This window comes from Mytilus trossulus, unplaced genomic scaffold (assembly GCF_036588685.1).
Source record: "Mytilus trossulus isolate FHL-02 unplaced genomic scaffold, PNRI_Mtr1.1.1.hap1 h1tg000070l__unscaffolded, whole genome shotgun sequence".
NCBI lineage: Eukaryota > Metazoa > Mollusca > Bivalvia > Mytilida > Mytilidae > Mytilus > Mytilus trossulus.
Genome location: NW_026963294.1, coordinates 2,418,987 through 2,427,681, shown reverse-complemented (window position 1 = coordinate 2,427,681; position 8,695 = coordinate 2,418,987).

Sequence of the window (8,695 nt, the reverse complement as noted above, 5' to 3'; positions counted from 1 at the left end):
TTGATCGCCAAAAATAATAAATATTTTTTCACGCTATATACATTTTTTTTTGGAATTGGGGAGGAGGATGTCGTAGAACAACTGATTCACCTCAGTGAGGGTCTGGAATGGGGGAGGAGGGTGTCGTAGAACAACTGATTCATTTCAGTGAGGGTCTGGAATGGGGGGAGGAGGGTGTCGTAGAACAACTGATTCAACTCAGTGACACATATAAATTCAGAAAGTAAATTGGCAATGTTTTTTTGTAGAATAATATATCTGTTTTGTACAAGTTCAACTTGTATGCGAAAACAGTCACGTACGTGCACTTAATTTTCTTGTTGGCTTTATTTCAAGAAAAAAATAATTTACGTGTTCCCTTGGTAAATGCGGGAATTTTCACTTCCGCACACAAAAGTCTACACTTTCTGATATGTCAAATCCTCTGTTTGCTAAGAATTTATCTCCTGTTAAAAGTTTCGTTAACAGTCGACAATTTTCAGTTATTTTCTGTTTACTAGATCGTCCGACCTCACGTTCACCCAACCTTTAGACAGACGGTATATAAGAGGGTGTGGATGGGGTATATACAGAATAGAGTAAAATGGGCAAAAAAGAGAACAGAGAATAATGGGGTGCTAAAATATAATGAATAACTGCAAAATTTCAAGAATTGGGTAAAAATATATACTGATTACAGAAAAGAACAATGTTCCGTCAGAATACAGTTATCAAGTTATTACAGAATAGCCATTATTGTTAAAGATAAAGAATAACAAGCGAAAAAAAATAAAGAATACAGAAATGAACCGGTACCCCAATCAACCGTTTACCAACATATAATGACACAGATAAACAAATCAAATGAACCGGTACCCTAATGAACCGTTGACCAACATATAATGACACAGATAAACAAATCAAAAACTTCACAGTTACTTGACCAGGTCACAGCACGGGAAAGTAAATTTGAAGGTCTCTATAAAAACAGAAAAAAACAATGTCACAAAACTAGGAAACTTTCCATGTCACTTACTTAAGTGACAAGTAGACTTGTGTATCTGACAAGTGGACTTACTTAAGTGACAAGTAGACTTGTGTATCTGACAAGTGGACTTACTTAAGTGACAAGTAGACTTGTGTATCTGACAAGTGGACTTACTTAAGTGACAAGTAGACTTGTGTATCTGACAAGTAGACTTACTTAAGTGACAAGTAGACTTGTGTATAATCTGACAAGTCGACTGATGTAGTTTGACAAGTCGACTTATGTATCTACCAAGTCTACTTGTCACTTAATTAAGTTTACTTGTCACTTAATTAAGTCTACTTGTCACTTTATTAGATTAGGTCTACGTGTCACTTAGTTAAGTGCACTTGTCAGATATATACTGAGTCTGTTTTTACATGTCATGAAATGGGCAAAATTAAACGCTATATAAAAGATGTTTTAATTTTTTACAAAAAAGTTTCATCTTATTATCTGACAAGTATACTTTTAAAACTAAGTGACAAGTAGACTAAATTAACTGACTAGTCGACTTACGTATTTAGCTCATTATGACGACTTAACTAAGTGACAAGTGGGGCAGATATATGCCACCATAATATGGGATATACTCGCAAATAATTTTGTTTTATATGCAGGCCAAGAACATTGATGCCACAAAAAAATCTTGCATATCTCAGTTTTTATACTTAGTATACAAATAAGGAGATGTGGTATGATTGTCAATGAGACAGATAAACAGTACTTAGTATAAAAATAAGGAGATGTGGTATGATTGTCAATGAGACAGATAAACAGTACTTAGTATAAAAATAAGGAGATGTGGTATGATTGTCAATGAGACAGATAAACAGTACTTAGTATAAAAATAAGGAGATGTGGTATGATTGTCAATGAGACAGATAAACAGAACTTAGTATAAAAATAGGGAGATGTGGTATGATTGTCAATGAGACAGATAAACAGTACTTAGTACAAAAATAAGGAGATGTGGTATGATTGTCAATGAGACAGATAAACAGTACTTAGTATAAAAATAAGGAGATGTGGTATGATTGTCAATGAGACAGATACATAGTACTTACAATAGTAAGATGTGGTATGATTGCCAATGAGACAGATAAACAGTACTTAATATAAAAATAAGGAGATGTGGTATGATTGTCAATGAGACAGATAAACAGAACTTAGTATAAAAATAAGGAGATGTGGTATGATTGTCAATGAGACAGATAAACAGAACTTAGTACAAAAATAAGGAGATGTGGTATGATTGTCAATGAGACAGATAAACAGTACTTAGTATACAAATAAGGAGATGTGGTATGATTGTCAATGAGACAGATACACAGAACTTAGTATAAAAATAAGGAGATGTGGTATGATTGTCAATGAGACAGATAAACAGAACTTATTACAAAAATAAGGAGATGTGGTATGATTGTCAATGAGACAGATAAACAGTACTTAGTATACAAATAAGGAGATGTGGTATGATTGTCAATGAGACAGATACACAGAACTTAGTATAAAAATAAGGAGATGTGGTATGATTGTCAATGAGACAGATACACAGTACTTAGTACAAAAATAAGGAGATGTGGTATGATTGTCAATGAGACAGATAAACAGAACTTAGTATAAAAATAAGGAGATGTGGTATGATTGTCAATGTGACAGATAAACAGAACTTAGTATAAAAATAAGGAAATGTGGTATGATTGTCAATGAGACAGATACATAGTACTTACAATAGTAAGATGTGGTATGATTGTCAATGAGACAGATAAACAGTACTTAGTATACAAATAGGGAGATGTGGTATGATTGTCAATGAGACAGATAAACAGAACTTAGTATAAAAATAAGGAAATGTGGTATGATTGTCAATGAGACAGATACACAGAACTTAGTATAAAAATAAGGAAATGTGGTATGATTGTCAATGAGACAGATACACAGTACTTAGTATAAAAATAAGGAGATGTGGTATGATTGTCAATGAGACAGATAAACAGAACTTAGTACAAAAATAAGGAAATGTGGTATGATTGTCAATGAGACAGATACACAGAACTTAGTATAAAAATAAGGAGATGTGGTATGATTGTCAATGAGACAGATAAACAGAACTTAGTACAAAAATAAGGAGATGTGGTATGATTGTCAATGAGACAGATAAACAGTACTTAGTATACAAATAAGGAGATGTGGTATGATTGTCAATGAGACAGATACACAGAACTTAGTATAAAAATAAGGAGATGTGGTATGATTGTCAATGAGACAGATAAACAGAACTTAGTACAAAAATAAGGAGATGTGGTATGATTGTCAATGAGACAGATACACAGAACTTAGTATAAAAATAAGGAGATGTGGTATGATTGTCAATGAGACAGATAAACAGAACTTAGTACAAAAATAAGGAGATGTGGTATGATTGTCAATGAGACAGATAAACAGTACTTAGTATAAAAATAAGGAGATGTGGTATGATTGTCAATGAGACAGATACATAGTACTTACAATAGTAAGATGTGGTATGATTGCCAATGAGACAGATAAACAGTACTTAGTATACAAATAAGGAGATGTGGTATGATTGTCAATGAGACAGATAAACAGTACTTAGTATACAAATAAGGAGATGTGGTATGATTGTCAATGAGACAGATACACAGAACTTAGTATAAAAATAAGGAGATGTGGTATGATTGTCAATGAGACAGATAAACAGAACTTAGTACAAAAATAAGGAGATGTGGTATGATTGTCAATGAGACAGATAAACAGAACTTAGTATAAAAATAAGGAGATGTGGTATGATTGTCAATGAGACAGATAAACAGTACTTAGTATAAAAATAAGGAGATGTGGTATGATTGTCAATGAGACAGATACATAGTACTTACAATAGTAAGATGTGGTATGATTGCCAATGAGACAGATAAACAGTACTTAATATAAAAATAAGGAGATGTGGTATGATTGTCAATGAGACAGATAAACAGAACTTAGTACAAAAATAAGGAGATGTGGTATGATTGTCAATGAGACAGATAAACAGTACTTAGTATACAAATAAGGAGATGTGGTATGATTGTCAATGAGACAGATACACAGAACTTAGTATAAAAATAAGGAGATGTGGTATGATTGTCAATGAGACAGATACACAGTACTTAGTACAAAAATAAGGAGATGTGGTATGATTGTCAATGTGACAGATAAACAGAACTTAGTATAAAAATAAGGAGATGTGGTATGATTGTCAATGAGACAGATACACAGAACTTAGTATAAAAATAAGGAGATGTGGTATGATTGTCAATGAGACAGATAAACAGTACTTAGTATAAAAATAAGGAGATGTGGTATGATTGTCAATGAGACAGATAAACAGAACTTAGTACAAAAATAGGGAGATGTGGTATGATTGTCAATGAGACAGATAAACAGAACTTAGTATACAAATAAGGAGATGTGGTATGATTGTCAATGAGACAGATAAACAGAACTTAGTATACAAATAAGGAGATGTGGTATGATTGTCAATGAGACAGATACACAGTACTTAGTACAAAAATAAGGAGATGTGGTATGATTGTCAATGTGACAGATAAACAGAACTTAGTATAAAAATAAGGAGATGTGGTATGATTGTCAATGAGACAGATACACAGAACTTAGTATAAAAATAAGGAGATGTGGTATGATTGTCAATGAGACAGATAAACAGTACTTAGTATAAAAATAAGGAGATGTGGTATGATTGTCAATGAGACAGATAAACAGAACTTAGTACAAAAATAAGGAGATGTGGTATGATTGTCAATGAGACAGATAAACAGTACTTAGTATAAAAATAAGGAGATGTGGTATGATTGTCAATGAGACAGATAAACAGAACTTAGTACAAAAATAAGGAGATGTGGTATGATTGTCAATGAGACAGATAAACAGTACTTAGTATAAAAATAAGGAGATGTGGTATGATTGTCAATGAGACAGATAAACAGAACTTAGTACAAAAATAAGGAGATGTGGTATGATTGTCAATGAGACAGATAAACAGAACTTAGTATAAAAATAAGGAGATGTGGTATGATTGTCAATGAGACAGATAAACAGTACTTAGTATAAAAATAAGGAGATGTGGTATGATTGTCAATGAGACAGATAAACAGAACTTAGTACAAAAATAAGGAGATGTGGTATAATTGTCAATGAGACAGATAAACAGTACTTAGTATAAAAATAAGGAGATGTGGTATGATTGTCATGAGACAGATAAACAGTACTTAGTACAAAAATAAGGAGATGTGGTATGATTGTCAATGAGACAGATAAACAGTACTTAGTACAAAAATAAGGAGATGTGGTATGATTGTCAATGAGACAGATAAACAGAACTTAGTATAAAAATAAGGAGATGTGGTATGATTGTCAATGAGACAGATACACAGTACTTAGTACAAAAATAAGGAGATGTGGTATGATTGTCAATGAGACAGATAAACAGTACTTAGTATACAAATAGGGAGATGTGGTATGATTGTCATGAGACAGATAAACAGTACTTAGTATAAAAATAAGGAGATGTGGTATGATTGCCAATGAGAAAGATAAACAGTACTTAGTATAAAAATAAGGAGATGTGGTATGATTGTCAATGAGACAGATAAACAGTACTTAGTACAAAAATAAGGAGATGTGGTATGATTGTCAATGAGACAGATAAACAGTACTTAGTATAAAAATAAGGAGATGTGGTATGATTGTCAATGAGACAGATACATAGTACTTACAATAGTAAGATGTGGTATGATTGCCAATGAGACAGATAAACAGTACTTAGTATAAAAATAAGGAGATGTGGTATGATTGTCAATGAGACAGATAAACAGAACTTAGTATAAAAATAAGGAGATATGGTATGATTGTCAATGAGACAGATAAACAGTACTTAGTATAAAAATAAGGAGATGTGGTATGATTGTCAATGAGACAGATACACAGTACTTAGTACAAAAATAAGGAGATGTGGTATGATTGTCAATGAGACAGATAAACAGTACTTAGTATACAAATAGGGAGATGTGGTATGATTGTCATGAGACAGATAAACAGTACTCAGTACAAAAATAGGGAGGTGTGGTATGATTGTCAATGAGACAGATAAACAGTACTTGAGACAGATTAACATTACTAAGAATAAAAATAAGGAGTTGTGGTATGATTGCCAATGAGACAGATATCCATCAGAGTTCAAATGAAATGACTGTAAGCAATTATAGGCAACCTTACGGCCTTCAAAATTGAGAAAAACCCATACCGTATAGTCGGCTATTAAAGGCCTAGACATACAAAAATATGAAACAATTCAAACGAGCATAGTTACAGCCTAATTTATAACAAAACAATTTACGAAAAACAAATTAAAAAATATGAACCAACGACAACCACTGAACTACAGGCTCTTGCCTTGGGATAGGCACATAAAGAATGTGACGGAGTTTTACATGTTTGTGAGCACTCAGCCCTCCCCTTATCTGATATATACAAATAACAGTACTAATTGTTTGTGAGCGCTCAGCCCCCCCTTATCTGATATATACAAATAACAGTACTAATTGTTTGTGAGCACTCAGCCCTCCCCTTATCTAATATATACAAATAACAGTACTAATTGTTTGTGAGCACTCAGCCCTCCCCTTATATAATATTTACAAATAACAGTACTAATTGTTTGTGAGCGCTCAGCCCTCCCCTTATCTGATATATACAAATAACAGTTCTAATTGTTTGTGAGCACTCAGCCCTCCCCTTATCTAATATATACCAAATAACATGCAGTACTAATTGTTTGTGAGCACTCAGCCCTCCCCTTATCTAATATATACAAATAACAGTACTAATTGTTTGTGAGCGCTCAGCCCTCCCCTTATTTAATATATACAAATAACAGTACTAATTGTTTGTGAGCGCTCAGTCCTCTCCTTATCTAATATATACAAATAACAGTACTAATTGTTTGTGAGCGCTCAGCCCCCCCTTATCTAATATATACAAATAACAGTACTAATTGTTTGTGAGCGCTCAGCCTTCCCTTATCTGATATATAAAAATAACAGTACCAATTGTTTGTGAGCGCTCAGTCCTCCCCTTATCTGATATATACAAATAACATTACTAATTGTTTGTGAGCGCTCAGCCCTCCTCTTATCTGATATATACAAATAACAGAACTAATTGTTTGTGAGCATCCATCCCTCCCCTTATCTGATAAAAATGTAACACTCCCAAACGTGTCCTTCCCCCCAAACGTGTCCGATTCCCCCAAACGTGTCTTTTCTCCCTAAACGTGTCCGAAATGTACCATATTCCCCAAACGTGTCCGAGTTCATAACCCCCAAACGTGTCCGATAAATGTTATTCGCCAAAACGTGTCCAATATTTAACGCCAGAACGTCTCATGTCTTTTAGCGTTAATACATGTATCTCCTAAATAAAATCGCTGATAACGTTTACGGGAATTTTATGATGGGGACACAGGTGACAAAGTTTTCATTTAATAGCTTTAGTTAATTAAATGTAGGTTTTTAATGAATATCATAATTCAAAATTTAATTTATAATTGTTAATAAATTTTTGACTGAAATTGCTTATTGTTCAGTTGCAAGTATTTTAAACTCATTCAGAGCGAACCTGCACATAATTGTAGAGTTGAATTAATCGGTGACTTTGTAAATTATTTTGTACTTATAAACTCCGATGATGCTTTTTATATTTATCCGAATATTGCCTGGCGGGCGTTAAGCAGCATTTTTTTTTTAACTTTTGTTAATAGTTCTCCATCTGAATTTGTGTGTATTTCAAAAACTCATCAAATCATAAACTGGTTATCCGTTTTTTTTTTATGAATTTTAGGTTTCCAGCATCACTAAAGACACACGATCAAGATACATAACGTCCAGTGCCAAATATTTCATGCATTGGTTTTATAGATTCTTTTTATAAATATGAATGTTATGTGATCAACGCCGGTTATTAGTGGTTACCGTATGTCGGTGATTTAGAGACAGTTTAACTTACGCGTCAAACGTTAACACTACTTTTAACGCCGTTTCCATTCACATTGTTAACGTCATCATTATCTTCTGTTAACGTTGTGCTATTGTTATGTATCATGTTGCTATATTGAGTTCAGATTATACGATCAAACGAACCAGACGTTGTTTTACTGCCTGTCTAGACTTTAGTTAACCAATCCGTCACATTGGTGCCGTGACCAGGATATAATGACGAAAAAGAAAGTTATTCGAGTGGGCCATCGAGGAGCCGCGAGGAGATTAATGTCAAAGATTGAAGAGGAATTAGAGAAAGAAACAACACAACGCGACGAAATAGAAAGCCTATGTGAAACCTTGAAGAAAAAGAGGGATATTCTTTCGGAACTTGATAGTGAAATTTTAGAGGAGATTGCAGAGGAAAACATGGAAGCAGAGATAGAAGACTCAGATCGGTATGTTTTAGATATAGAACGAATTTTTACAAAAGTACGCAATTCATCAAGTTCAAAACAGAAAAAACAAATCAAATGAAACTAGCTCTAATCAGAATTTAAATCCAAATGCAGCAGATTTTGTTTTTATCAACTCCACATCTACATGTAATACTCCACATCCCATGCAGAATAATAAT